Source organism: Pinus tabuliformis, chromosome 1_2, assembly GCF_031772625.1.
Source record: "Pinus tabuliformis cultivar Carrire ecotype Pingquan chromosome 1_2, CPIR1, whole genome shotgun sequence".
Classification (NCBI taxonomy): domain Eukaryota; kingdom Viridiplantae; phylum Streptophyta; class Pinopsida; order Pinales; family Pinaceae; genus Pinus; species Pinus tabuliformis.
In genome coordinates this window covers 1,306,505,311-1,306,510,406 of record NC_142298.1, presented here as the reverse complement: position 1 = coordinate 1,306,510,406, position 5,096 = coordinate 1,306,505,311, and positions in this window count along the sequence as shown.

Below are 5,096 nucleotides of genomic sequence, written 5' to 3'. Positions count from 1 at the left end.
GAAATTCCTCCCTAGCTAAGAGGGAGTGTTGAAATTTGGGCAGCTTTGAGATGAATTTCCCCAAAGAGAAAACCCAAAAACCCATCATGCCCCAAAGCTTAATCCAAAATTGATAGAGAAATTATTATTAATGTGGCACAAACAAGGGCAAATAATTGCTCGATATATTTAATATTTTTACAAGCAAAATTTGAATTTTAATATATTTAAGTATTAAAATGAGCAAAATTTAAATTATGGTTTCCCTCCATCTCACAAGTTGGCTTGCCTCAAGGAGGCACCTTCTCACATATCATATCATTTATGTATTGGCACTCCCATTCGTTTATATAACTCAGATCAACTTGGGAAAGACCTTTGTGGTTCGTACAAGGTTACTAAAGCTCGCAACAATTTGTGGTTCATATTGTTATTGTTTTCTTTATGTTTTTTGTGGCCTGCTTATATAAATTTGTGTGCCTCATGTTTCTCTGTGGCATGTTGACTTGCTTTGTTTAGATAACATTTTGGTGACTCGCATCCAATATTGGCTCGCATCAAAGCATCACATTGTCTAGCAGTGACTCGTAATTCTCAGAAGTGGGATCGCAATGATCTATGGCACGACATCGGTCTATTGGATTCTTAGTGGCTTGACTCTGTAGTGACAACATTACAGTGTGGCATCATAATGACCAACACGCACATCTATATGAACAATGGCATCGAGAATCTCTTTGTATAACATCGTTAAATTTCTAGGACATCATTATAATGACTCACAATAGGGGCTAGCTATTGTCTTTGTCTATGAGGGTCAACATTAATCTCCTAAGGCTCAAATTTTATTACAGTGATACGCAATCCTCTGTGGATCAGATAAATTACACCTGCAACATCGCATTAGAAAGATCTAAGGCTCGATTCGTGACATCGTATAATACAGTGAATCGAATATAATTTGGCACACTACAGTGGATCATATATATTTTGTAAGCTACAGTGGATTGTATATATTCTTCAAGCTACAATGGACCATATATACTCTACACACTACAATGGATAGTATATACTCTGGCACAGATGCTCGTATCGCATAGAGGTTCGTATGGCATTGTATTTTTCTGAGGTACGTATGGGATCTTCTTTAGTTTGTATGGCATAACTCTCAGGCAACTCGCAAGTCAAGGTACCTTCTTGTGGCTCGCTACCATTGGCTCGGACCCGCACTTTCATGCATCACAGTAATCCAGATTGATTCGCATCTATTATACAGTGGCTCACTCTTACATTTCTGGGTTTTGCATTAGTTAATCTTTGTAGATCATGGCTTGCCATCTATGGTTCGTTATTGTGCCCATAAGGCATGACTGCAATCTGTATTAGAGTAATCTTGTTTTATGTGAATAACCTAAGGATTTATGATAGGATACAATGATGTGGATGACAACAAGATATGATATGATATGCCAGTGTTCTAATATCAATGATATGGCAGTAAGACGATGATCTAAAGGCAACGACCTAATCTAAGAACAATAGTGTTTGTCAGTGACAGTGACTTAGAGAGATGGCTTTGACTTCAACATGGCAGTGACCCAATATTGATGACTTTGACAATAACCCTATATGACGATGATATTGATAGTGACCTTATTATAGCAACCTTGACAAACGAAGTTGTGAACTAACTTGGATTGGCCCTAGGAGGCCTGATGTGATTAATGTATCTCATTATGGATGTACTTTGTATCTCAATTGAACAATTGATGAATATCCGATAGAAGAAGAATTTGGTTGGGTTTTCCCCCTTGTGGGGTTTTGCCTGGTCTCTGGCCTAAATCGTGGTGTCTCTCTTGTGTATGCTTTTCTTCTACTATTTTTTATTGTTCCACTGCATTGTTGATGTTATTGTTCTTTCTACATAATTGCTAATGATTCTATGATGCCATGGGGTGAATGTAATATGCAAATGATGAAAAAATTTATAAATCTAATTATCTACAAAAAAGAACAATCTTGCCCTAAAATTAACAACACGACCTACCTTGGAGGAGTTTGCAAGCACACCTTGTATCTTGTTGACATGGGAAACCATTTTGGAGAAGCAATTTAGCATAGCCAACATTATTTTTATATTGTTGTCTTGTCTCATGGAGTTGGTTAGATGAGATCATTTTTGCAATGCTTCCCTTGGATATTTTATGGTTTCTTATCGGACAATAAAGTGAATATCAACAACTCATTGCTACTCTTAGAAAACAAGTTGTTGAGAAAGGTAATTTATCGTTCCTCAAGAGAACTAAGGGATCTAAGAAAACAAATACTTCTTTATAGTTGAGGAGATAGAGTCGAAACCTAAATAAGGGTTTACTCTTTCTATTTGACATATGGTGGATTTGGAGAGAAATCTCATGAAGCCTTGTTGAATATCTATTAATGAAATGCTTTGTGGATAAGAATGACTTGTAGATCTTAACAATCTCCTTCTTGCTCGAATTATCTTGACATATGTTCATGTAGAATTAGGTAACACTAGTTCCTCTTCTTTTATGTTATCCTCATGATGTTTACTCAATGCATTATTTCTTCATGCTTGGCTAAATGTGCATACCTCTCATTCCAAGTAATCTTCATTTTCGTAAGTGTCAGAGTATATCTACTTTTGTAATCTCTCTAGCTACTTTTCTGTAAATTGGAACGGCAAAGAAAGGGCCTTTGTAGCTTGATACTTCTAGCTTCCATTGACATATTTTCTTTAATAGGATAGCCTCCAATGAACCTTGATTTGACCCCATATGCCCAACAGAAAAACACTAGTTTTTGGTTCATTCATCCATATTATTTCTTAAAACTTTATGAACCTGTTTTGCTAGAACTTTATCTTCATTTCACCTTGGACTTTATTGCATAAGTTCTAGTTATCTAGGGAAGCCACCCCTTGAGCCAAAGGAAACTTGGCCTATAGTGTGTGTGTTTGTGTGGTGACATTGTGTCATATCCCCAACTAAATAGATTTTGCTAGGAATTACCCAATTTTGACAATTTTGGCATTGGAGGCAATTTTGACATTGGACTTAGGAGAAAAGGAGAAATTGTAACCTTAGTGGAATGTGGGGGCCACAAGGAGGCAATTCGGCCCCAAAAGGCAACTTGCACTTGTGAGGTAAGGAGAGAGAAAAAGGAGGTGCGAGTTAGTGGAAGTTGGGGTCCACGAGGGACAGACAGCGACACAGCCAACAATTATAAATAAGATAAGGAGGCCTTCATTTGGGATTTTTTTTATATCTAACTCAAAAATCAAAAGCTCTTATAATTGTTGAGCATAGGAAGAGCAATGTTGTTTAGCACAGGAGTTCCAAGCAGAATTTCCACCCTCATTTCGGAGAACTTTGAGTGTCTTGCTAGTGAGGTAATTTGGGAATCCAATTCAGTACTTTCCAGTGCTTGGGTCAGCAAAATTTCACCTGGGGTTGCATAGATTGCTCAGCAAGCCCAGGTTCCATATTTCTATCATTTGATATACTCACGCACCTATGATTAATAAAATGGCTCAGTATTTTCGCCCAATTTCTTCGTGCGCTGATTTATGTGTGTGATTTTTTATTTTTAATAGTTGTACTTAGTGCATGTCTTTGGTATTCACTGTTATTTTTCACTTAGGAACATTACACATTAGCATCCCTCTTAGTTCCTCCCAGGCCTCACTTAAGCTTTATGACTTAATCTCAAGAAGTAATGGTTTAAAGGTAATAGTGATAACAAGAAATTCAATAATGTTTGTTTCTAACTCTCTCAATAGAATCCTGAATATTGGAGAATGTTACAAAAATAATAGAATGAGAGCTCTCAACCTACATTACTAGAATACCTCCAAATTCAATTTCAATAATCAGAATTAAGATAAATCTATTTGCAAAACAGAAGAATTCCATTAAGTCATCATGAAATTTAAGTTCAAACCATTACTTCAAAAAATAAGTTGATAGGCTTTACATCCATCAATGAAGTTGTGGTCCCTCCTCAAACTAATCACAGTTCCTAGAGGATCGAAGAGACCTTATGTGAGGACCAATGTTGAAAAATTTGGCATTGAGAATAAATAGGCAAGGGTCTGAAAAAACATAAAATGCAAAAGTCAATATAAAATTGGTAAAAATCAGCAAAAATATTCTTTTTTTTTTCAAAAAATTTAGCATCTAAATTATCTGCAACATCAGATAAAGCATTCCCACATAAATATGAAAAGATGTATAAGAAATCTAGTGATACACCACATATCATCAATGAATCATGTCCTTAATCCCGAGTCCTGGCTCAACCTTAAGAGTCAAAATATCAACAAAAAATATAATAAATGTATCTCATAATCATGAGTTGTCTACAACCAAATCATGTACATGAACTAGTGAGTTCCTCTGCCCCTTTTATGGAAAAAGGTAATGGATTTTCCTCTAGAGAAAGAAGACCCTAGGGCTAGACTTGGACTCGTAACGTCCTCTAGAAGACGAAAAAGGAGGTAGCCTTTGATGCCCTCTATTGGTGACCATGCTAGGTGGTGTCAGCTCCTCCTCCTATTGCTCCTCGTCCTCCTCTAACTTTCTCTCCCAAGTGGCTGCTACCTCCTCTAACAAATCAAGGACCAATTTTATGATAGGTCTATTACCACAAAATCTAACAGGTCTTGTAGAGGGAAACCCTACAAGACAAGAGCTAGACAAAGTTCTAACAATGGGCTAGAGGCCCAATGTCACCTCAACCAAACTTCCCTGCTCCTGAGTCTTTACTGATTTTCACTGATGGGAGGAGTCTCGGTAGGAGGGAGATCACTTAAAATAGATATGCTAGGTATAAGGCACAAAGTGATCAAGGTAGAGCTCATTCAAGAGAGAGGCTCCATAATATTTCAAAGCTTCAAGGAAGCAAAACGCTCTCTAAGAAAAGCCCTAGAAATCAAGGTTGAAGACCTAAGGTTTGAAGGTTTTTGATACTAATAGGTATTCACAAGGTTAAAACCAAAGAGAAAGGGTTTCTTGCAAAGATAATAAGTTATTCCAAGGCTCATAAACCCTCAAGAAAGTCCTCAAGTTGAGGGAGAAGAAACTAGGGTTTCCCTC